The following is a 27,797-nucleotide window of genomic DNA, read 5'->3' as shown; positions in this document are numbered from 1 at the left end:
CTCCAGTCACTATTGTTTTTGATATATGACATTCTCCCAGGAGTGAGGTGGTATCTCATTGTTGTCCTTATTTGAATTTTTTTGACAATCAATGACTTGGAGCATCTTTTCATGTTTGTGGACCTTTCAGATCTCTTCTATGGAGAATATTCTGCTCATATCCTTTCCCCATTATTGGAGATGGTCATTTGTTTTCTTGTTGCTGACTCTTGTGAGTTCTTTATATATCTTGGTTATTAGCCTCTTGTCTAATGTATGGCATGTAAAGATCTTCTCCCACTCTGTGAGGGGTCTCTTTGTTTGGGTAGTGGTTTCTTTTGCTGTGCAGAAGCTTTTAAATTTGATGTAGTCCCATTGGCATATTCTTGCCTTAATCTTCTTTGTAATTGGATTCATTTCAGTGAAGATGTCTTTAAAATTTAGAGGGAAAAGAGTTCTGCCAATATTTTCCTCTAAGTATTTGATAGTTTCTGGTCTAACATCCAAGTCCTTGATCCATTTAGAATTTACTTTTGTGTTTGGTGAAATATAGTGGTTTAGTTTCATTCTTTTGCATGTTTCAACCCATTGAGCATCAGTTATTTCTTAACAAAACTCATTAAATAATGCACTGAGCAATTAAATGACAAGTGCAGAAGACTGTTCAACAAAATATAGCAACACAGAACTGTGCATATTTTATGTTTCTGTTTATATAAAAGGAACATTTGCTATAAATGTAATATACATAAGAAAGGTGAATTATTTTTAATAACATGAAATGGGAGAATAAAAGATGGTGAAGGATAGTTTTGTTCTTATCTGTCAACTTGGTCCTTTCAGTTACTGATACAAATCAATCTATTACCTATTTACAAATATTTATAGGTACTTGGCAATAATGTATCATAAATTAAAAATTCATCAATTTCTGGAATAAATTAGCAAGTGTAGGGTATAAGAGACCTTACTTAAACTCACTGTATCTTAATTTTAATGAAAGTATAACTGAGATAATGATAGTGTCTCAGCTAAACATCTTTATGAATATTAACTGAGCACTTAGAACAGTAGCTGCCACTATGAAAACCATGCATTGTGCTTTCAGTTAATTATATTGGTCTACATTTAGTTAGACATTGGTGGTTGTTAAAAAGAGCTGCTTGGTTTGGTTAACATTCATGAGCCATAAACATTTCAAAGCACTTGAAGTTTAACTGTACTCTCATTTCTAGTCTCACATTGGGTTCACTAACTCCAGAATGCAAGCTCAATGTTTACAGAAGCATATTAATTCTTTCAAAAGGATGATGCGTTAGAAATAGATGAAGATTCTTGGAAATAATTTGTCAGATTCCTTATTGAAATAACCCTACATACAGTGTGTTATGTTAGTTGATTGTGCAATCTGTAATGACCACATAGATTGTCATGTGATACCAAGTGGGACAAATGAGGCACTAGACATAAACAGAATTTAACAGTACTTGGAAGTAGAACCCAGTAGACTTGGTACCTGGTTAAAGCTGTAGCATGACTCAGGAGAATCAACAGTAGAGTTAATGTGAATAAATTAGAGAATTTATGTTCCCGAACATCATGCAGATAGATTTTCCCCCCAGGATCTCTAGAAGAAACCTTTCTCATTATTTGTAACCTTGTTATGTGGAAGTAAGTTGCATGGGCCTGGACTAAATGTTAATATTATCAAAAGGGCTTAATTACATTGATAAATAGGTAACAACTGGGGGCGGGGGATTTAAAAGCTTTTTTATAGGACTAATCAATCTTAAATTAGGACAGACATCCTGTGGTTAGGTTTTTGTCCTTTGAAATAGTCATTTCCTTGTTATTTTGAGTCCTCCTATCGCTGACTACCCAGGTCCCTAGCATATCCCCTGGCTTATCCAACTTATATTAGAATTTAACTATGGAAGTTCTCCATATGTATGCTATTAAATTTTTTTTCTCCTACTAACATATCTAATGGTCATTTATTTGTCCAGCCTAAGAAGGATTCAGAATGATGACAGGAGGTTTCCCTACTCCTTATCAGAACCAAAACACCCTGCCTTCCTATTACTCTAATCTCCCTCTTTGCTTAAGAATCAAAATTAGAATTTTTCTCCGAAATAAGGACTAGTTATATCTTGCAGACAATAAGATCTATGAGACTTACTAGGATTCTAACTGACAGGTGTGACAAAGCTTATTTACCTTCTCTTTAAATTCCAGATCTCTATTATTTATTATTGTTAATTCCTAGATTCCCCTTGCTTTCTTTTTTTCTTTTCTTGTCCACTACTCACTGGTGTGATCTTCTTACATTTATACATTCCCTGCTAGCTTCCCTCTCTCTCTTTTAATAAATGAAAACATGTATAAATACACACTGAGCAATCATCTCAGAAAGAGAACGCTGGGTAGTGGCATATGAATGATAAGCCTGCAATTATCAAGTAATTAACTCATTACGTTTCCATCATTTCCTTTAATTAAAAATGAATTATCTATAGTTCTGAGAAATTATCAACAATTTATTATAAATTAAGGATTTCAAATCTATGAATTCTGAACACAGGCTTTATAGCAATATAAAGAAATAATCTAAAACTTAGTAGAGTCAGTCAGGTAGCCAGGGTTCTTGGGAAACAACCCTAAAAAAGCAATTATCTCTGGAAAGATTTTTTAACAATTCATCACATAGCCTACACTTGGGAAAGTATAATAAAGAAATACCTCACCAAAACCACATAGTGAATACTATAAAATAATTAATTTTGTCCTTAGGTCATGTTTTCAAATAGCCTTCCACATCTCATTTCTTATCTCTAAATCACATACTGTGTATATAACAAGATTTCTTTCTCTTTCTCTTTAACCAAATGCTTAAACCACAGAACTGGAATTTAGATTTGTAAAGGGACTTGCACAGAATATATTATAAAAAATCTGGAGAAATAAGGAAATTATTTTAAAAAAAGGGAGGGGGACCAGTTGATGGCATATATGGTTAAGCACTTGCATTACAGTATGCAAGGACCTAGGTTCAATCCCCTAGTCCCCACCTGTAAGAAGAAAGCTTCATAAGGGGTGAAGCAGGGCTGCAAGTTTCTGTCTCTTTGTCTGTTTCCCTCTCTCTGTCTCTTCCCACCCAACTCAATTTCTCTCTGTATCTATCCTATAATAAATAAATACATACATATATTTTTAAAAGTCTGAGAAATAGCTCAAAATAAGAGTAAAGGACCTCTATGCTAAAAGTTCAAGTTCTATCCCTGACACCATCATATGACAGAATTATGCAGTACTCTTCCTTCTCTCTCTCTCTCTCTCTTTCACACACACACACACACACACACACACACACACACACACACACACACACACACACACGGGGGGGCAAAAGTTAATAAATAAATAATTCTTTGGTACTATAGAATTTGATGTAAGTACTGTATTTTACATTAAAATTATGTAGCTGATTAAATAATTACCTCAGATTACATTGTCATTTAGATTCAGTAGAACTAGAATCCAGATAACTTAACTATATTTCTTTGATATATATTAAGATAGTCACAAAATATATTTTCACAAAAAAGAAAGGTTTAATGAGAAATTTTTTTAAAAACTGAACTTTACAAACTCAACAAATTTATTAATTGTATTAATTAATGTATACTCATTTGCATTTTTTTCCTTTGGAGAAAAAGAGGGTGGATATTTTCTAGAAACTTTATTTTAAATGTTTAAATGCTACCTAATGTGAAAAGATGAAGATTCAAAACTAATTGCATAAAGTAACAGAAGGGAACCTAGAAGAGGATAATTAATGCCCTGGTGCATACCTACTAGGAAGAAGCTTGAAGCAGTACTACCGGCGTCTCTCCTATTCTCTGTCTCCCTCTCTCTTGATTGCTCAGCCACTATCAAAGGAGAAAAATAAAAAGAATAGTTTCTAAGAGTAGGAGAGTCATTTTTCAGTCACCAATTCCAAGCAATAAGTCTGGTAGCAAAGGAAAACTAAATGAAGAGGCTAGGAGAAGAGGGGAGGGGAGGGAAAAGGAGGGGAAGGGAGGTCAGGGGAGGGGGGAGAATAGGGCAAAACAAATGTCAGTCAGTCAGAAGTACCAACTTCTGTTTCTAGAGTACCTATGAATCTCCAAACTGTTTTCCATAGGGGATGGACCAACTTACATTACTACCAGCAATATGGGAGAGTCCCTTTTTCCATACAGCCTCTCCAACAGTTGATGTTTCTAATGTTATATTATCATTGGTGTAAAGTGTTGTGATGATTTTGTTGTTGTTGCTTGTATTTCCCTGATTTTATGACCTAGCATTCCCTCTCCAAAAGATTTACCCTAGGAAATAAGACACCTGTCTGAAAAGATGTATGAACATCAATGTTCATAGAAGCACAGTTTGTACTAACCCAAACTTGGTAGCAACCTAAATGACTCAAGGACAGATGAATAGCTACAGAAGTTATGGTACATATACACAGTGGAGTACTATGCAGCACTGTCAAAAAAGATGAGGTTGACTCCTTTGCAATAGTATGGTCAGAACTCATAGGCTTCATGTTGAGTGAGATAAGCCAGAAAGAGAAAGGCCAATAGAAAATGATCTCACAAGTGGAACTTCAGAACAAAGAGCAATAAGGGGAAAATATAAGGTGAAGCTTGAACCAGGTGTGGCATATTGCACCAAAGCAAAGGACTCTGGGGAAAGAGGGAAAGGGACAAAATAAAGGGGAACTGAGATCCTGGTATGTCTCCTAGACACCAATCAGGGGGAGATGAAAGGTTGCACCTATGTGCTAAAGACTATACTGAATTGTCAGTAGCATGATAGTTGCTCTGCTCTTTTAGTGTTTCCAGCTAACTAAAATAAGTCTGTGTTTACATGAATAGCATGTGGAGTAATTTTCTCAATAGGAAAGCAATATTTTTTATGCTATAACTGGATGTTTGTGCCCCACTCCACTCCCGATCTACACAGTGCTAGTATACTAAGGATGGTCTTTGATTATTAGGTCATGAGTGTGGAGCCACCATCATGGAGTTACTGACCTTATGAGACACAATAAAAAATACCCACCTCTCTACCATTTGGGGCAGTTACAAAAATGACCCTCACCTAATACACCAGCACTATGATCTTGAACTTCCCAGCCTCCAGTGCATTATATGACAAGTCTGCCATATAATTTATCCAGTTACTGGTTTTCTATTATATAGTGGCCTCAAGTGATGAGGAAATTTCAAATAATTTATTTACTTAATTTTTATGAGAGGCAATGTAATTATTTAGGGAAGCCTTATTTTATTGCAATATCAAACTGATGATATTGTCATTAGAAACTTCCAGAAGGAAAATTTATTAAGAGAGAATGTTCCTGTGAATGAGCTAGGTTAATAAATTGAGATGAGGGGGCCTGGGCAGTGGCACTGGGTTAAGTGCAAATAGTACAAAGCACAAGGACCCATGCAAGGATCTAGGTTCAAGTCTCTGGCTCCCCACCTGCCGTGGGGGTGGGGGCACTTCACAAACAGTGAAGCAGACCTGCAGGTGTCTGTCTTTCTCTTTCCCTCTCCATCTCCCCTCCCCTCTCCATTTCTCTGTGTCCTATCAAAAAAAAAAAAAAAAAAAAGAAAACAAAAAGGATACATTGAGATGAGTGTTAAAAGTACAAATGTAAATATTTTAAATGGTGGAAGTTTATATTAGTGTAAACTAATTATTATTATTTTGGTAGTTTCTTATGTGTGAGAGTTTATGCCAGAAAGGATGTCAAGAGTATATTTCACAGGTGGTTGGGCACTGGTGAGCCCAACAGAACATACACCTACACAAGGTCCAGGTTCAAGCCCCTGGTTGCCACCTGCAGCGGTGCCTTCACAAGTAGTGAGGTGAAGCAATGTGCAGGTCTTTAGATGTCTCTTTCTCTCTCACCCTCTCTATCTGTCCTTACCTCTCAATCTCTCTCTCCATATATATATATATATATATATATATATATATATATATATATATATATATATGAAAAGTAAAAAAAAAAAAGAACAGAAAGAAAAACTAAAAGCAGAATTTGACTATATTTGGAGTAGGGCACCAAAGTAAAAACCCTGGGCTGAGGGTGAGGGTGGATGTTCAGCTTCATGGGGTGGTGGGGGGGTGGGGATGGGATGAGACACAGTCTTTTGGTGGTGGGAATGGTACCAATTTATATACATTACTATTAATTTGTAGTCATATAAATCACTATTTAATTAATATGAGAGGGGAGACATTGATTGAATGTCTAAAACTTTTAAATCACACACTGAGTCTTTTTAATACACAGGCTGAGTCTTTGATATGTTGACTCTCTCAAAAGCCTAGACCAGGGAGAACAGAAGCAACCAGTGACACAGCTATATAAAAATAATGTCAAATGACATAAATTATGGTGATGTTGTGTATGATGCAGCAAATACTAACAAATGGATTTTTCAAAGTTAACCCAATTACCAAATAATGTGATTATAATAATATCTATTGTCTATAAACCCTCAGACAGCAGGAACCTCCCTCTTAATCTGTAGAACCTATATCCCCCTGCCCCAGTCCTAGAACCGCTAGGGTGGGGCTCACTTTCTTTCCTACATGCTTCTTTCAGTTCATAACAAATGATATTGCATCCTAGGATCCCAACCTATCAACACAGTGAGTAACACCTCAGCATGCTTCACTTCAGACTATGTCCAGAGACGTCAGGCATGGAATGCCAACCCTTCACCCTCATTACTCGGGTGAGACCTTTCCTTTCATAGTATTCTCTAGTTCCATTCCAGGAGGTCCATTTTCTAACAAAGTCTCAAAACCTAGATACAGACCAGGTCCCATGAGATAGAGCATATGTTCACATGTAAATTAGGGCAAAATATATACCTGAAAGCAAAAATACATAACAGGTCTGTAATGAGTCAGTATAAAGTTCATAATGAAATAGTGTCTACTTAGACTTAGATACCCTCCTCAGCTACTTCCTATTACAGTTCTCTCACTCACTCCAAAGCTAACCTTATCACAGCAAGGACTGCAAAAGTTGAATAAGGGCAAGAGACTGTGGCATAGTTTAATGATGACTCTTTAGTCACTATCAGGCCACCCCAAGAGCTGCAGCCCTAATCGGGAAGTACAGAGATTCCCAAACAGACATGATGGGCTTAGATCTTGAATAATCCCTCTCTCTACTGTTACTGGTCATTTCTATCAGAAACAACACAACTGACCCCTTTGTGGGTCCCCATAGGACCTTGCACTCAACTATCCAAGTTATCCAACAATGGTAGAGAATGTTCCATCCTCCGAATGGAGGATGGACAATATACTCTATGCTACACCCGAGGAAGATTGGTCGATATTGGGGAAGCATGGAACGTTCCTACTCATAAGTACAGAATGTGAGCTCAGATCTACAGGGATGCAGAGGTCACATAGGCTCCTAAACTGAATATGGACCCCAGATCACATCAGACTGATGGGGTTTATAGTAAACAATGTTTATACCCCTTTCCCATATTAGGGAACTACTCACTTCCCTGGTCCTTTTTCCAGCCATGACATCATCTCCCCAGAGAATAACTTGCATCCACCTGCATATCAGATTTCAGGCTGAGAAAAAAAGAAAACGAAAAAAAAAACATTAGTATATCCACAGGTCCTTTGGAATATAACTAAAATATACCTACTAGCTATCTACAAAATGGAGGATCCCCCACCCAACTCTTCATCTGCACTATTCCAGCCTTTAGGTCCATGATTGGCCAACAATTAGTTTGGCTTTGTATGTTAACTCTCTTGTCAACCACCAGGTTCCAGATGCTAGCATGATGCTGACCAGACTTCTCTAGACAGACAGCCCCACCAATGTGTCCTGGAGCTCTGCCTCCCCAGAGCCCTTACCCACTAGGGAAAGAGAGAGGCAGGCTGGGAGTATGGATCGACCTGTCCACACCCATGTTCAGCGGGGAAGTAATTACAGAAGCCAGACCTTCCACCTTCTGCATTCCACAATGACAATGGGTCCATACTCCCAGAGGGTTAAAGAATAGGAAAGCTATCAGGGGAGGGAATGGGATACAGAGTTCTGGTGGTGGAAATTGTGTGGAGTTGTACCCCTCTTATTATGGTTTAGTCAACGTTTCTTTCTTATAAATAAAAAATTTTAAAAAGTTACTAGGAGTGGTGAATCATCATGTAGAAATAAAAATCCCCTGGGAGTCAGGTGGTAGTGCAGCTGGTTAAGTGCACATGGCAAAGCGCAAGGGCCTGCATAAGGATCCTGGGTCAAGCCCTTGGCTCCCCACCTGCAGGAGAGCGCTTCGCAAGCAGTGAAGCAGGTCTGCAAGTGTCTATCTTTTTATCCTTCTCTGTCTTCCCCTCCTTTCTCCATTTCTCTATGTCCTATCCAACAACAACAACAGCTATGACAACAATAACAACTACAACAAACACAACAACAAGGGCAAAAAAATTGGAAAAATAGCCTCCAGGAGCAGTGGATTCATAGTGCAGGCACCGAGCCTCAACAATAACCCTGGAGGAAAAAAAATCCCCATCAGTAAAACAGGTGATTAAAAAAAAAGAAGAAAGAAGATATTTCACAGGCTTCACAGGCTACTTTTTTTTTTCAAGAGTAATAATTTTATTAGCTCCAGATTCCAGAGATACATAACAGTTTCATTGTTAACTGTCAGAAAAATGACACCCAAGCTACAAATTAAATGGTTCATTTGGTTTGTTTTCTTTTTATTTATTTATTTATTTATTTTGGGTGATTTTTATTAGGAGTTGAGGGTTTATAGCATACTTGTTAAAACATGGGTATAATTTCTCACCTTCCCATCAAAAGTTTCTGCCTTATATATTTTTTTAATTTATTTATTTATGGTCAACAGTTCCACTGGATAAACGGAGTACAATTGCACACAATTCCCACCACCAAAGTTCCACATCCTATCCCCTCCATTGTAAGTTTTGCTATTCTTTATTCTTTCTTTTTTTTCTTAATAAGACTACATTTATTATGCATTTTCCAATAAAGGAATAATACTAGCAGAAATGAAAATTACATTTAAAATGGCCTAAAGAAAAATATGTTTAAAAAATAGTATAAGTAGTATTAGAAAAAATATAGAAAAGGAAGTAAGAGAAGATAATTATAATGGAATAAACAAAACAGTGACAAAAAATGGCCAAAAGAAAGTGATTTAAATAAAAGACAAAAAAGTAATAATACATGTAAAGTTAGAGTCCTAAAAACTTTTAAAAACAGTAACAACAAGGGCAGGCAAATAGTTCACTTGGATAGTGTGCTGCTTTGTCATGTTTGACTCAGGTTAGAGCCCACATAGCATTCGAAAAAGCTATAGTGTTGCGGTCTTTTTCACTCCCTTGCTTCCTCTCTGTCTTTATCAAAATAAAATAAGAAACAACAATGAAACAGACAAAAAATTTAAAATCATAACTTCATATTTATACATTTAGTCATGACTAAGAATGCCTGATTTTTTTAAAAGCAAGATAATAATTTTTTAGCTTACAACTTAATAAAGAAAAAATATCAGCTTATAATATGAATTAGCTATCAGAAATATGCTAGTTGTTTACAGACCTTAAAAAAGTAGGTATTCCACACAACACTATATTTTGCCTTTATTTTATTATCCATATGTCCATGGTGATTCTAAAAGAAAAAAGAAAAATCTATAAAAATCCTCTGGGATTAAGCAGTGTTGATGTTCTTGTCCAGAAATACCACATGCTCTATTATTTATGAACATAAAGTCCTTGAATCTCAATAAATAAAAGACATTTGATGGAGATATATATGTGGAAGCTAAACTCTGTCAGACTTAATGAGAGAAAGCACCTTAAAGGAAATATGGTGACTATTACTTCACTGCAACCTGCTTGCTCATGTTTTAAATAAACAGACATCTCTAGCTCACTCATGGGTGACACGGAGAATGGAGAAAAATAAAGCTGTCAGAAAATAAACCTATGGTTCCTGTCCCTCAAATCTAAGTACAAAGGGTATTCTTTATTTAAATGTAGAAGTAAGATAACTTGGTTTGATTTATTTTACTTTCACCTACCCTAAGTGGAATTTAAAGCATTTGTTTTAATATTTATCTATAAATTATTTTATTTTGAAATGTATAATCTGTAAATGTGTCATTTCATCATGGAAAGAATTATTCAAGCTTGTTCTGACGTTCATTTCTCATTGCATTTTAACTCTATAAAGAAAAACACTACCTTCAACTAAGTAAAGTAGCAGGCATTAAAGATTCCCTATAAAATGAAAATATTAAAGTGGACAAAATAATAATCACAGATGTTGAACACTATGTAGCAGAGGACAACAATACTTCTTAAAGAGAAAACAAACTAAATAGTCCGGTGATTGTAATAGTCTAGTAAGTGAAGAAACTCTCAGGGCCTCTTTTAAGAAGAAGAAAGATCCTAAAAGGCCTAACAGCTTCCCTGAAGAAAGGGAAATGAGCTGGGAGCCCAGGGAGGCCAGACTGTTAGGAGAACATAACGTGAAATAATTAGAGAAGAAACCCTAAAATATATTGAAGTTAGGTAAAACACACTGTCAGTTTCAGAGATGTATTCAAACTCAACCTCAAAGTAAGGGAAACAAACAGAAAAATTAGATTATATTAAATTATTTAAGATATACAAATAATTCACTAAATTTAACAACAATAAAGGAACCACCCTATCAAAAATAAGGAGCAGTACCAAACAGAGAGATTATGGATAGCTAACAGGTACATAAAAATGTTCATCATACTATCCAAGAAATGTAAGCCAGCCAACATGCGATACCACTTCATACCATCGAGCATAGCCAGGAACAACCAATATTGATGAGGATATAGAGAAAATGTAATCATTAATCACTTGCAGTGGACGCATCAACTAGTTCAGACAGTATATAAAAAAAGTATGCAGGGGGCCAGGTGGTGGGGCAGCTTGTTAAGCACACACTACAAAGTGTAAGGACCCAGGACTGTCAGTTTTTAAACTATGACTCAGGTTTACTTTCTTAGTTAACATTTTATTGAAGGCCTGCATCTGCTTAGGAATTTTGGTAGACATGAATGATTTGGGTAGCTTATATTCCTAGACAATGAAATAAAAATAATGAAAATGTTATTTTAAAACTGTTAATTAATCCTTTCTTAAATAAAAAAAAGAATAAAAAAACTGTTTACAGTATTCAATCCAGAATTAAAGTTTATTGTCATACTTCAGCTGTTATTTCATTTGATGTATGCTGTGTCAACGTCTATAATTATGTTAGTTGTGAAGGAGCAAAGAGAGTGGAAAAGGGTTAAAATTTCTAGATAAAGAACCTACTACATCAGACAGGACAACAAATAGTTACACAATAATTCAAAGGATATCCCACCTACAGGTGGGAAGCTTTACAAATGTTGCAGGTATCTCTCTGTCTCTCTCCCTCTTTATCTCTCCCTTCCTTGATTTCTGGCTGTCTCTATCTAATCAATAAAGATTCAAAAAATATTTTAAAGAAAAAAAATATTTATTTAGAAAAAATAATTAAAAGGATATAATTCAGTGATATTTATCACAAATTCCCCTTATTTTCTAAATTTCAACATGAAGAGCCAACAGATGAGCAGAATTTCATGATTTTTCATAGTTCCTGGAACAATCATTACCACCTACACCTCTTTAAAATAAAAAAATTAAAAAATCATACATAGAGCCGTCAGATTCAGGAAAAGTATGCTACTTTTCTGGTTCCAGTAGATAAATAAAAATTAATTTAAGTCAGTGATAACACTTGTCCTCCTTCTGTGTCTTATCTCTGTTCTTGACACTAAATATTACTGTGGCACATAGGTTGAAAGTAAAATTATGAGAGAATTTTGCTGGAGAAATTTGGGGAAAGACAATTATCCATAACTCTGAGGAAGAGATTTTCCTTAACCCTTTCTTTTTAGCTAGAGAAACTAGAATGAAGACACCTTGCATCAGTGAATTAATAATGCATATAAATGAATTGTTGACATGAAAGAGTATAATAGACAAAAAGATGGAAATCCTGTATGCCTGGCATCACTGGATGTCCAAAATAAATTCACACACATACCTTAAATTTATTTTTACTATATTTAATATATGAATTATTGCAAGTTTCAGTGGCTGCATGACAGTTCCCCTGATCCTGATGGCAATGCTTCCCTGCCACTACCCTACCCCCTCTTTAATGGAGAGACCTGGGAGGTGGCACAGTAGCTGGAGTGAAGGACCTGACAAGCATGAGATCTTGAATTTGATGCCCAGCATTGCATGTGCTAGTGTAATGCTCAGATTCTCTCTTTCCCTTCCTCTCTTATTAATAAACAAAATTAAATTCAAAGACTATAATTATGTATAATGAATTTTTCAATGATTATTTGATTAGCTGAACTTCTTTTTATACATATCCACTACAACACACGTACTATATTAAGAGACACAATGCTATTAACTAGCTATGCAATTAGATAAAATGCAATTACGTTCATACTTCCTACCAGACTTTCAAAAAAAACTAAACTCCAGCTAGAGTTATAAGATAATGTATATATAACTTTTTTAAAATGAGATGGCAGCCTCACATAACAGGTATGTCTAACACAACCAGTAGTATTGACCTGTCTTAAGATTAGTGCAGTACTTAATCTAATATTCCAGGAAACCCATACTGGAATATCTACTATACTGATAAGAGACTCTATTTACTGGCAAATATAATTATCATATAAAATGGATACTTTAAGTGTTACATATCTGATCCTTGATGGAAAAAAAACCATAATAATAAACATGATAACTTACACTCATACATCTATGATCTTAAACTAGCTTCAGTAGAAGTCACATACTCCAATGAGCAAAATTAATTTTATAATAATATTTTTCTAAAAGACATTTCTGGAGTCACGAAATAGAACATAAATACATTTTTATGTGAAAGAAAAGACTTGGCTTCATGCCATGTTAGCTGACTATAAGTTCCATATAAAGCAATTTATTTAATTCTTGGTATGAGCTTCCCAGAACGCAGTCAACAGAATGTGGATATATTATTGAAGCATGGGCATGTGAATGGGTTAAATATGAAGTGATATTTTTTAAATGGCTTTATATCCTGTAAAAGACATTAATTTTCAAGAGAATGATTATGGTTCGCCTTTTATGTACCATTATATCTAATTCATTTTATGCTCCAGCAGTAAAAATTATTTTCCTTCTTCCAATTTATAGGCAGACACAAATGAATATTCAAGTAAAAAAACTCACTGGTTTAATTTGGCCATTCTCTACTTCACCATAAAAGTGCAAAAGTGCATGCTTTATTCTGAGATAAGTGGATAGAAGTAATAACTGGCCTATAAATCACTGCAATTCATTCATCTCCAAAAAAAAAAAATCGTGCTTGGAAATAAGTTACCATCCTCATACCAGAAAACTAAAAGAGTCAGTGAACCTGGTAAAGCCAAAGCAACAGTAATATTTACACACTAGTGATTTGTTGTGACCTTTGCCTTTGCTAATGGTTCTTCATGAGGAAAACACAGGCAACCAGAATCACTAGGAAAAAATTTTAGCAATTATTAGAGTAAGATTAGTTCTGAAAGTTCTTTCTTATATATTAAAACAAGTATATATGCATCTGTTCATTGAACAAATAAATAAGTCCAGACCCATTACTGTGAAAGAACTGAAGGTATGGTATGAAAGGAACTGCATACTTGAAGAGTTCATTCATGCTATCAGTTTATTTTCTTAACTAGGTGAGCACACAAAACCTAGGTAAAACATAAGATTATCTTTATCAATTATATATATATAATTTATTTTCCCTTTTGTTGCCCTTGTTTTTCCTTGTTGTTATCATTATTATTATTGATGTCATTGATACGACAGAGAAAAATGAAGAGAAGGGACGATAGAGAGGGGGAAAGAAAGATAGACACCAGCAGACCTGCTTCACTGCCTGTGAAGTGACTCCCCTGCAGGTGGGGAGCCGGGGGCTTGAACCGGGACCCTTACCCCCGTCCTTGGACTTTGCGCCATGTGCGCTTAACCCACTATGCTACGGTCCGACTCCCATCAATTATATATTTTGAGACAAAATTTCATTAATATAGAAGCATTAATTTCTCTCAGAAAAAAAATGAATAGAAGAAGCCATTGGCTGGTAAAAAAATACTACCTAATCTCCTACATCATAGAGGGGATTTATCTAGAACATACAAAGGATTTTCAAAACTCTAAAATAAAAAAAACAATAAAAACGAGAATGAATGCTACAGGGGAATAGATATTTTGCTCAATGATATAGGCTAATGATGAATAAATAAATAAAATAATATCCATCATAATTTATTATATAGGGATATGCATGTAACAACGATAAAAATAGCAATATGCTAGAACACCCAACAAACGAATTTAAGATTCTAACTACTTTAAATGTTAGTGATGAGTAGAGTAATTATAGGTTTCATATGCTACTAGTGAGAATACAAAATGGTACAAAGCAGAAGTACACTAGAGTTTGCAGTGAATACCCCCCAACACTTCATCACCACTATTCCAACCTTTGCGTCCATGATTGCTCAACAATTTGTTTGGTTTTGTATGTTAACTCTCTTTTCAGCCACCAGGTTCCAGATGCCATCAGGATGCCGGCCAGGCCTCCCTGGACTGAAGACCCCACCAATGTGTCCTGGAGCTCCGCTTCCCCAGAGACCCACCCTACTAGGGAAAGAGAGAGGCAGACTGGGAGTATGGACCAGTCAACGTCCATGTTCTGTTCGGCAGGGAAGCAATTACAGAAGCCAGACCTTCCACCTTTTGCAACCCACAATGACCCTGGGTCCATGCTCCCAGAGGGCTAGAGAATGGGAAAGCTATCAGGGGAGGGGATGGGATATGGAGATTGGGTGGTGGGAATTGTGTGGAGTTGTACCGCTCCTATCCTATGGTTTTGTTAATTTATCCTTTCTTAAATAAAAAATAAATTAAAAAACAAAAAAATTTTTCAGCAACAAAACCCAGCAGACTGTAAAAAACAAAGTTTCTTAAGAAGTTACACATGGGGGGGCAGGTCGTTGTGCACCTGGTTAAGCACACACATTACAGTGTGTAAAGACACAGACTCAAGCCCCTGGTCCCCACCTGTAGGGGGAAAGATTCATGAGTGAAAACTTGACTGAAACTTGGACTGGATGTGATACATCAAAGCAAAGGACTCTGTGTAAGGAGGGAGAGGTATGGGATGGAAGGATGCTTGGGTCCTCATGTACGAGGGGGGAAGAACCCAATTTGGGGAAGCAAATGTCTTGCAGACACCTAGATAGCTATCATAAGGATATGAGAGGTTGTACCTATCTGTCAACTACTGTAATATGAACCATTAACACTCCAAAACAAAATGAAGTGTATGTCAATAACAAAAAGATATGCATACACCTATTGTATGATCTAGATATTCAGTTTCTAGATATCTGCTCATATAAAGGAAAGCCAATGTTCATATAAATACTTGCACACTAATGTTCATTGCAGCTATATTTGTAAGAAACAAAACCTGGGAGTAATCCAAATGTCTACTGACATGTGAAGAGATAAAACCTGCTATATTCATTCAGTTGTATATTACTCAGCAAGTATAACCATTGTAAAGATAATGACTAGAGAACTAGTGTCTACTTCGCTATAATTCTTCTATTTTATAGTCCTAATATAATAGTGCTTATTCAAAGAACAAACCAGTCAATATTTCTATAAAAACATATGTATGTGTATGTATATAGATATAGATACATGTACTTTTTTTGAAAAAATGAAGAAAAATATTTGGACAAGCTGCATTCAGTGTTATTTCAGTTGATCCCAAGATTATAATTTACGTTTACCATATTCTAAATCCTAAATTTCTTGGCTCTTCACATTTCTACATTGCATTTTCCACTTAAAGTGAAAATGTCAAAGCATCAAGTAGTGGACCCAAGAATTAAATGAATACTTTATATTACTCTTATTGCCTCATGATGAAAAATTAGCTGCATTTTCTCCTGATAATTAGAGGCAATTATCCCTAGCAATATAATATCCCTATCATTGACAGCTAGACACACCCAGCATAAGGAACTCAAACGAATTATATAGCACTAGAAGTAGGTGAAAAAATCTAGGTGTAACTGGAAGAGTCCTTTCTTCTTGGTTCCTGAACTTGTTTAATCCATGTATTAAGACTACTAGATTATAAAATGTCATTACAAAGCATATAGCAGTTTTAAAACCAATGCTCCAAGTCCTCAGGGTATAATTTCCAAGTTAGCATTTTGAGTATGCTGCTAAAACAGGCCACTTGATGTTGACCGGGAAAAATAGCTCATCTGAATAATGTACCTGCTGTGCCATACGTGCAGCCCAGGTTTAAGCCCAGACCCCACTGCACTGGATCTGGTGAAGAAGATCTGGTGGACAGATACATAGCTTCCATTGATGTGTGTCCACCTAGGGAAACTTCCGATGGAGGTGGTGGAATATGAAACTCTGGTGGTGGGAATTGTATGGAATTTCATCCCTCTTATCCTACAATCATGTAAATCATCATTAAATAAATAATAAAAATTAAAAAAATAAAAGAAATCTAAAAAGTCATATATATTAAACTAAAGTGGAACCATGTTGGTCAAAGTTCATGGCGCCAGTATGCCAGGCTAGCTTTGCAGGCGGGAGACAGAGACAACCAGAAACTCATGGCTGAGCTGAGAAGCAGTATTTCTTTATTCAAGAGCGAACGGTTCAAAAAACTAATCTAATCTAATCACAACCCAAATCTGTCTTGCATCTTTCTCCTCTGGCAGCAGCATCAGGAACCCCAGAAGTATCTAGGATGGGGGCGGGGAGAAGCAAGAAGTGTGAAACTAGCAAGGACTAAACCAAAATCTCCCAGAGGCAGGGGGAGTGAGACAAAACCAATGTAACAGAATGACCATGTAAATAGACCACAACGTCAAGTGATGTAACAGAAGGGATCCCAGAAGCAGAACTAGAAGAATACCAACAGAACCACTATCATAACAAAGAGAAGGAACATGAGAATTCTGGACTTGTGTTTGTGCAACTTGTGCCATCTGCCATTAATGGACATTTATTTACTCTTTGGTTGTTTGTAGTCAGACATGAATCTTCCTGTGACTAGATAGAAATATCCATATTAAGGCATAAACCTCCTTTTCCATAATCACTTGATGTCTTCTGCTTTCATTATGATGTTTTAGATATAGATCATCCAGGGTCGTCAGAAAGCTCATAACATATTTTCTATGTTTTTCTACGTAAAAATGTGGACTTTTCCAATTACCCAGGAGAATGACTATGTGTCCATCCATATAGTACAGAGAAACTCCCTTTAACTTAATCACATCTGAAAAGTCCCCTTTTTCAAGTACAGTAATATAGAGGGATGGGCAGTATAATTCAGATATATTTGGTGATTATTATTCTGTCTAAAACAGTTTCCACCTAGCCTACCAGAGCACTTTTCAGATAAAAAAGAGAAAAAACTATATGTGTCACTTGTCATGATCATCAGAATAAATGAACAGCAAAGTGTCTGATGAGCTGAACCTGGGATGGATGCCTTTAATTGTTTTACACATTTCTAAACAAATTCATATTTCCCCTAATAAGAGACAGCACAGAAAGGAACAATTGTATATCCTGTACCACCTCTGGTCCTCTTTTCCTTATATGTAACATTAACTGAATGTTTTAAGATATAATATTTTTGTTGAATGCACATTCTTTAGAGTGTTCTTTTCCTCATTTTAAATTTTTTTAAATATTTATTTTCCCTTTTGTTGCCCTGTTTTTCATTGTTGTTGTTGTAGTTATTATTGTTGTTATTGATGTCATCCTTATTGGAAAGGACAGAGAGAAATGGAGAGAGGAGGGGAAGACAGAGAGGTGGAGAGAAAGACAGACACCTGCAAACCTGCTTCACCACCTGGGAAGCGACTCCCCTGCAGGTGGAGAGCTGGGGGCTCTAACCGGGATCCTTCCTTCAGTCCTTGCGCTTTGCGCCAAGTGTGTTTAACCTGCTGTGCTACCGCCCAACTCCTTTCCTCATTGTTTTTATGGGCATGGGACATTGTAACATAAGACATGATGTCAGACATTCAACCAGGCCAATCTACCATCTCCTTAATTCTAAATTCAGCCCTATAGCAGTTATTCACAAATAAAGAACATGAGGTTTCAGAAATAATTTTTAAAAATGAAAGAAAACTTGGTACTGGTTTTCAACTAGTACATGACAAATAAATTAATATGTATCAAAGATGTTTGAATTCAGAATCCTTAATCTAACTAAAAACTCATAATAAGATGAGGATTTCTTAGCTATTTAGTGAATATTATATTGTTTCTTTTATGTCCCTCCTTACTCCTCTATGAAACCACTCTGAGTTAAGGAAATATGACAAAAATTACATGCATAGAAACTCACTATAAAGATGACTTACAGAGTAAATATGAGATAACTTATATACAAATGCAGGTGGATTAGTATATATGAGTATAAACAAACAGTGTGGATGCTATGCTGTTAGAGAGATATTGCTTCTACTCATTCACAGAAATACTTAAAAGCATATGTCTGGTGTAGTCCATACTGGAAACCCCAGAGGACAGCTGCTTAGGTATTTGATCAGTTCACTTTTCTAAACCCAAAAGTATCTGAGCACTCTCCCTTGGCAATCATTAGCTAGAAAGGATGCCAAGAGTGAGAAACCAAAGGTCTTCTCTCACAGGATTGCAGAAACCTCATGAATGTTATGTTGCAAAATACTCAACTGGATGATAGCTGGAAAAAATAAGTCCCCTCTCTATGCTCAAGGAAGCACATTGATCAAGGTTTGCTCTTGTGAAGGACCCTTTCTAAGCATTTCTTCTCTCAGTTCCCCTGGTGGACCCCAGTGCAATCTCTCTTTCTCATTCTGTTCTGCCTTCCCCAATCTGCCTTATTCTCCCAGTTAATCTCTTCTTTTTAGATGACATTTCAGTTTTAAAAGAACAGCACAGGGACACTTTATCTACACTGTCTAACAAATCACCGATTACTTTCTTCTCTACTAAATTCTCTGAATGAAGCTCCTTTCTCTGCACCTCAGTCATTAGCATTTCTAAAACCAGACCTGATTTCCATCCTCTATATAAAACTATAAACTTTGCATTGTCATCCACTATCTTCAATCTTGTATTGTCTGCTGATCAAAGGAGCTCTTCCCTAGCATACAAATCAGTTTTTTCAGGGATGCTAAGAGTGGTCTATGAAACCATTTAACTTTTCTCAATCCATTATAGAGGAAGCTATAAGAAATCAGACCCTTTTATGAATATAATAGTTTTGCATCAGATCTGGCAAAGAAATCAGCATATTTGAACGTTTCATGTATTTGAAAAATAGAAGTGCTAGAGCACACCCATGTTGCACAGGGTTGAAATCAGGGAAGCAAGAGAGAACTGTGTCTTATATTTGAAAATTACAGGGTAGGGAGTCAGACAGTAGCACAGCGGGTTAAGTAAGCACACATGGTGCAAAGCACAAGGACCAGAGTAAGGATCCCAGTTAGATTCCCCGCTCCCCACCAGTAAGGAGTCACTTCACAGGCTGTGAAGCAGGTCTGCAGGTGTCTATCTTTCTCTCCCCTTCTCTGTCTTCCCCTCCTCTCTCCATTTCTCTCTGTGCTATCTAACAATGATGACATCAATAATAACAACAATAATAACTACAAAAACAATAAAAAACAACAAGGGCAACAAAAGGGAAAATAAAAATACTTTAAAAAATTATAGGGTGACATTAGATTGCCCATTAGGACAGAAACAGCAATAATGACTCTTTTAAAAAAAAATTTATGTAAGAAAGGATTAATGAACAAAAACATAAGGTAGGAGGGGTACAACTCCACACAATTCCCACTACCCAATCTCCATAACCCACCCCCTCCCATGATAGCTATCCCATTCTCTAGCCCTCTGGGAGCATGGACCCAGGGTTGTTGAGGGTTGCAGAAGGTAGAAGGTCTGGCTTCTGTAATTGCTTCCTTGCTGAACATGGGCATTGACTGGTTGGTCCATACTCCCAGTTAGCCTCTCTCTTTCCCTAGTAAGGTGTATCTCAGGGGAAGCTGAGCCCCAGGACAGATTGGTGGGGTCTTCAATCCAGGGAAGCCTGGCCAGCATCCTGATGGCATCTGGAACCTGGTGATTGAAAAGAGAGTTAACATGTGAAGCCAAACAATTTGTTGAGCAATCACGGATCCCAGGCTTGGAATAGTGGCGAGGAAGTATTAGGGAGGTACTCACTGCAAACTCTAGTGTACTTCTGCTTTCAGGTATATATTTTGCAGTAGTTTATGGGTACGTGTGAACATAAGCTCTCTCTCACAGAAACTGGTGTATATCTAGGTTATGGGACTTTGTTAGAAAGTGGACTACCTGAGATGAAATTAGAGTGTACTATAAAAGGAAAGGTCTCACCCGAGTAATGAAGCTGAAGGGTTGTCATTCCACACGTGAAGTCTCTGGACACAGTCTGAGGTGAAGCATGTTGAGGTGGCAATTGTTGTGTTGGTTAGGTTGTGATTGGCGGATGCAATATTATTTGGTTTGGATTGGGAGATGCATACGGGAAAGTGGGCCCTATCCAAGGGTTCCAGGACTGGGGGAAGTAGGGGCTCTATAGTGGAGATGTGAGGTTCCTTCTGTCTTAGGGTTCAAAAGACAATCGATAGTTAATGTTATCATCACATTATTTGTAATTGGGTTAACTTTGAAAAGTCCTTTTGTTATGGTTTGCTGTACAGTATCCAGTATCTTGTATATAGCTGTGCTATTGGATGCTTCTAATCTGCTTGGTCTAGGCTTTTGGTGGGAATGGTGTTTATGTACACTCCTAGCAAAATGTAGACATATAAATCAGTAGTTAATTAATATGAGAGGGGGAAAATCAATTGTATGTCTCAAATTTTCTCAAAACACATACTGAATCTTTTTAATAATGACTTTTATAGTGCTGTTGGATGACAGACCTAAGAAACAGTGTCAGAAGTCAGAGCTATGTTGTCATATACTGTCTCAATATCCTTAAGCCTCAGACTCTTAAAACCTAATTGAAACCTAGCATCATGGTGTCTAATTTCTTTTTTTTTTTTGGTTGATATCTCTTTTTTTTTTTTTAAGAAAGGATTAATTAACAAAACCATAGGGTAGGAGGGGTACAACTCCACACAATTCCCACCACCCAATCTCCATAACCCACTCCCCTTTGATAGCTTTCCCATTCTCTATCTCTCTGGGAGCATGGACCCAGGGTCATTGAGGGTTGCAGAAGGTAGAAGGTCTGGCTTCTGTAATTGCTTCCCCGCTGAACATGGGCGTTGACTGGTCTATCCATACTCCCAGTCTGCCTCTCTCTTTCCCTAGTAGGGTGTGTCTCTGGGGAAGCTGAGCCCCAGGACACATTGGTGGGGTCTTCAATCCAGGGAAGCCAGGCCAGCATCCTGGTGGCATCTGGAACCTGGGGATGGAAAAGAGAGTTAACATACGAAGCCAAACAAATTGTTGAGCAATCATGGACCCAAAGCTTGGAATAGTGGAGAGGAAGTGTTAGGGAGGTACTCACTGCAAACTCTAGTGTACTTCTGCTTTCAGGTATATATTTTGCAGTAGTTTATGGATACGTGTGAACATGAGCTCTCTCTCACAGAAACTGGTGTATATCTAGGTTATGGGACTTTGTTAGAAAGTGAACCACCTGAGATGAAATTAGAGTGTACTATTAAAGGAAAGGTCTCACCTGAGTAATAAAGCTGAAGGGTTGTCATTCCACACGTGAAGTCTCTGGACACAGTCTGAGGTGAAGCATGTTGTGGTGGCAATTGTTGCGCTGGTTAGGTTGTGGTCGGCAGATGCAATATTATTTGATATGGATTGGGAGAGGCATACAGGAAAGTGGGCCCTATCCAAGGGTTCCAGGACTGGGGGAAGTAGGGACTCTATAGTGGAGATGTGAAGTTCCTTCTGTCTTAGGGTTCAAAAAGACAATCGATAGTTAATGTTATCATCACATTATGTGGTAATTGGGTTAAGTTTCAAAAGTCCTTTTGTTAGGGTTTGCTGTACAGTATCCAGTATATACTTGTATATAGCTATGCTATTGGTTGCTTCTGATCTACTTGGTCTAGGCTTTTAAGGGAGTCTGCATATCAATTACACAGCCTATATATTAAAAAGATGCAGTTTGTGTTTTGAAAAACTTTGAGACATACAATTGATTTTCCCCTTCTCATATTAATTAACTAGTGATTTCTATGACTACATTTTGCTAGGAGTGTACATAAGCACCATTCCCACCACCAAAAGACTGTGACCCATCCCTCCCACCCACTCCCACCCCCCACTGTCCCAGGAAGCTGCATGTCTACCCCTCACTACAGGGCTTTTACTTTGGTGCCCTACTTACAATTTGATCAGGTCCTGCTTTTAGTTTCCCTTTCAGATCTTCTTACTCAACTTCTGTTGACGAGTGGGATCATCCCATACTCATCTTTATCTCTCTGACTTAGCACACTTAACATAATTCCTTCTAGCTCTGTCCAAGATGGGTCATAGAAGGTGAGTTCATTGTTCTTGATAGCTGCATAGTATTCCATTGTGTATATATACCACAGCTTTCTCAGCCACTCATCTGATGTTGGGCACCTGGGTTGCTTCCAGGTTTTACCTATTATGAATTGTGCTGCTATGAACATAGGAGTACACACCTCTTTTTGGTTGGGTGTTATGGAGTCCTTGGGGTATAACCCCAGGAGAGGAATTACTGGATCATATGGAAAGTCCATGTCTAGCCTTCTGAGAGTTTTCCAGACTGCTCTCCACAGAGGCTGGATGAATTTACATTCCCACCAGCAATGCAAAAGGGTTCCTCTGTCCCCACAACCTCTCCAGCATTTGTTGCTGCTGTCCTTTTCTATGTATGCCATTCTTACAGGAGTGAGCTGATATCTTAGTGTTGTCTCTATTTGCATTTCTCTGACAATCAGTGACCTAGAGCAGTTTTTCATATGTTTGTTAGCCTTTTGGATCTCCTCTGAGGTGAATGTTTTGTTCATATCCTCTGCCCATTTTTGGATGGGGTCATTTGCTTTTTTGGTGCTAAGTTTGCTGAGCTCTTTATATATTTTGGTGATTAGTTTCTTGTCTGATGTCTGGCATGTGAAGATCTTCTCCCATTCTGTGAGGGGTCTCTCTGTTTGTTTAATAGTTTCTTTGGATGTGCAGAAGCTTTTCAATTTGATGTAGTCCCATTGGTTTGTTTCTGCTTTGGTCTTCCTTGCAATTGGGTTTGATTCATCAAAGATGTCCTTGAGGTGTAGGTGGGAAAGTGTTTTACCAATGTTTTCCTCTAAGTATTTGATTGTTTCTGGTCTGACATCTAGGTCTTTGATCCATTTGGAGTTGATTTTTGTTTCTGGTGAGATAAAGTGGTTCAATTTCATTCTTCTGCATGTTACAACCCAGTTTTCCCAGCACCATTTATTGAAGAGAGCCTCCTTTTTCCATTTAATCCTTTGGGCCCCCTTATCAAAGATTAGATGTCCATAGGTGTGGGGATTTATTTCTGGGCTTTCAATTCTGTTCCACTGGTCTTTGTGCCTATTTTTGTTCCAGTACCATGCTGTTTTGATGATGATGGCTTTATAATATAGATTAAGGTCTGGGAGTGTGATGCCTCCATTTTTGTTTCTTTTCCTCAGCATGGTTTTGACAATTCTAATTGTTTTTATGTTCCAGATAAATGACTGTAGTGTTTGTTCCATTCTCTTAAAGAAGCATGGTGGAACTTTTATAGGTATTGCATTAAATTTGTGTGTGGATCTGGGGAGAATTTTCATTTTGATGATATTTATTCTTCCAATCCATGAGCATGGGATATCTTTCCATTTCTTGGTATCAGTTTCTATTTCCTTGATTATCTACTCCTAGTTTTTAGCATACAAGTCTTCCACTTCTTTGGTCAACTTTATTCCTAGGTATTTGATTGATTTTGCTGAAACAGTAAATGGGAGTGATTTCTGGATGTCTTCTTCTTCAGATTTAGTGTCTGCATAAAGAAATGCCATGGATTTTTGTACATTGTTTTTGGAGCCTCATACCTTGCTATATTGCCTAATAACTTCCAGTAGTTTTCTGCTGGATTCTTTAGGTTTTTCTATGTACACTATCATATCATCTGCAAATAGTGAGAGCTTGACTTCTTCCCTTCCACTCTGTATTCCTTTCTTTCTCTTGCCTGATTGCTATGGCAAGAACTTCCAGTACTATGTTGAAGGGTCACGGTGACAGTGGACAGCCCTGTCTAGTCCCTGATCTGAGGGGGAATGCTTTCAGATTCTGTCCATTGAGTATGATGTTGGCTGTAGGTTTGCTATATATAGACTCCACTATCTTGAGGAATATCCCATTTATTCCCATTTTTTGTAGTTTTGAGCATGAATAGTAGAAGCAGGTGAGGAGGGTATCTAGGATTAAATAGAGACCATTTGATTAAGTACTTGATAGTATCCTTTTTAGGTCTTTCTACTATTCTTGAGTATGTGTTATGTGGATTTGAAAAGAAGGTGTATTCCAGTTTTTTGGGGTGAAGGACTCTGAAAATGTCCAATAGGTCTAGTCTGTCAATCTCTTCATTCAATTCTCTTGTATCTTTGTTGGTTCTCTGCATTGTTGATCTGTCTAAGTGTGAGAGTGGGGTATTGAAGTCTCCCATTATTATTGTATTTCTATTGATGTATTTTTGAAATTCTTTTAATAGGTGTTTAATGTATTTAGATGGTCCCTCATTGGGTGCATAGATGTTAATAATTTTAAGTCTTCTTGGCTAATATGGGGTCTAATTTCATAGGGAGGAGCTAAATTGGGGGAAGTGCTGCCCATGTGGGAAGAGAAGAAAGGTAACTACTCAAGAAGCTGACAATTTCCAGTTCTAATTCTTCTTGCCACTCCCAAGTCTCTGAAAAAAGGGTTTCCAAGAAAAAAGAAGTCTAATCTGAATAAGAAGTACTTTGTCCTGGGTTTATTTGTACATAGCAGCAGATTTTCCTTAACACAAACACTCGCATGGTACAGTGCAGCTTTTTTTTTTTATAGCACTCAAGGAGAAAAGGACAAATTTTGTCCAATTTCATAAGCATGGGTTCACCAGCTATGACCAGAAATAATCTGCATCTAATGGTTAAAAGTCCCCACCTTCTGGATACGACCAGCTGATTTCCACTTCCTGGGAAACCACAGAATTATTAAAACTTGTAAATCATATATCCTCCAGAAAACCGGGAACATCACAGACCTCTGTTACTTCAAAACTTGACTTCAACAAACCTTACTCATTTTCTCATTCTCTACATTTTACTGTCACCTTAATGTTGGCCCTACATAGCCTATATTATCTCTTCCTCTGAAATGTGAATCACTACAACTATTAATATGTTTTGAATCTCATCTACCCAATTTTTAGTGTCCTTAATAAATGATAAGATATTCACTCTAGTGAACAGTCTTCCCTCACAAAATGGGGTGAGTTGAAGACAATTGGACCACAGCCCATAAATGGAAAGTTAGATATACTTTAGGGAGTAAATGTTTTCTAAAATATTTTTTCAACTGAAAACAATTAATTTGGGGGTCTCTAGTTTGGTGGGAATTGCGTAGACTTGTACCCTTCTTATCCTATGTCTTGTCAATATTTCCATTTTATAAATAAAAATTTTTTAAAAGAAAACTTAATTCATGACTATCACTTAGAAAGTGACCAGGTAAAGTAGAAATGGACATAAAGGGCTAGTGTGTAAGCATTAATGTAATCACAGAATTTTGGGAAAAAAATACCCACTTAGCAGATAAGAATAGTTGTTTACTATGGAGTTAGGATGCATGGTGATGGTAGTATAAAAAGCAATAAACAAACAGCTAAATAAGCAAAAGCAAAAGTTGAACTTGCAGAGAACATAGACTATAATGTTCCATGAAATAAGGATGAGATAATTGCACCTTCTCTATTTGAGAATTCTAGGCTAAAATCAAGATAGTCATACACACAGTCTGTGCACATTTGAAAAGCCTGTGTGTTTTCTACATTGGAAACCTGAAAATTCAGTTTGACAAATTAATCTTGTGACCAGTGATTTTATTGACATATTTTATGTTTTAATAGCATGTGATATTATTTGCTAGTTTATGCATTTCTTAAAACACAACCTGATGGTCTACGAATAACAGTAATAATCTTATTGCCTCCTTTCTCATATGCATTCCTCATGTTATTTTCTGTTGTCTAATTAAAATGGCTAGGACATCTGGAGCAGTGTTAAATAATAGATGATAGTGGCTTCCTGGTTTCCTGACTTCAATGAGAATGCATTTAGTGCTTCATGATAAAGAACGATTCTAAATACTGTTGTATAATATTCAGCATTACATTCAATCACCCACCCACCATCCCCTAGAGCTTAGCAGTGTTCATGATAAAGAATGATTCTAAATACTGTTGTATAATATTCAGCATTACATTCAATCACCCACCCACCATCCCCTAGAGCTGATCAGTGTTCTAGCCATTCTCTCCCTCTCCCTCTCCCTCTCCCTCTCCCTCTCCCTCTCCCTCTCCCTCTCCCTCTCCCTCTCCCTCTCCCTCTTCCTCCCCCCTCTCTCTTCATTTCTTCCTAGTAAAAAACAAATAAATATATATTTAAAAATATTCAGCATTATACTTAACCATGAGACAATAGGAATGGACACCTAGGAATAGAATTTGAATTTTACCACATCACTTTCACATCTTTAGAATTAATTGTTCATTTGGCTGTTTTACCTCTTCTTAGTGTGACATATTAAAATTTCTTTTATTTGTGTTTGTTTTTGAAGATGCAGTATATATGATAGTATAAAATTCAATAAATTTAGTGTCATAGTTCTCAACTATGCTAAAGAGTTTAACTACTAGAAAAGGAAAGCCAAATTAGAAAATAAAAGGCCAGTATATTCTGATGTTCTTTCATATGTGTTATTCTGGACATTATAATTTGCCTCATAAAGACTGAATCCCTTTGGGAAATATGACTCAGACATCACTTCCCCCTACAGCACCTATACCACTATGGTACATTTGTTGTGATACAATATCATTCCCGAAATGAAACCCCTCAGCAGAATGGGTTGCTATACTCCCAACAGGAGCTATTTCAATACCGAGATTTTGTCCCAAGCTGCATGATATTTTCATCTTTGTTTACAGTTCAAATTTTCTGCATTTCTCCCAAGATTCATTGAGAATTTGATATTTTGAAGCAATTACTTTGATATAAAACCTATGAACACTGCAAACACAGAGACAAATACCTCTTACATCTCCTGGATCTCCCTAGCACAGCACTAGATACATAGAATATGTTCATTAAAGAAAAGAAAAAAAATATGAGGCCAGGTGGTGGCGTTCCTGGTTAAGCACACACACTACAGTGTGCAAGGTCCCAGGTTCAAGCCCCTGGTCCCCACCTGCAGGGGGAAAGCTTCATGAGTGGTGAAGCAGGGCTGCAGGTGTCTCTCTGTCTCTCTCCTTTTCTACCTTCCCTTCCCCTCAATTTCTCTGTCTC

This window comes from Erinaceus europaeus, chromosome 10 (genome assembly GCF_950295315.1).
Source record: "Erinaceus europaeus chromosome 10, mEriEur2.1, whole genome shotgun sequence".
NCBI lineage: Eukaryota > Metazoa > Chordata > Mammalia > Eulipotyphla > Erinaceidae > Erinaceus > Erinaceus europaeus.
The sequence above is the reverse complement of the archived record's forward strand: the minus strand, read 5'-3'. Positions refer to the sequence as shown.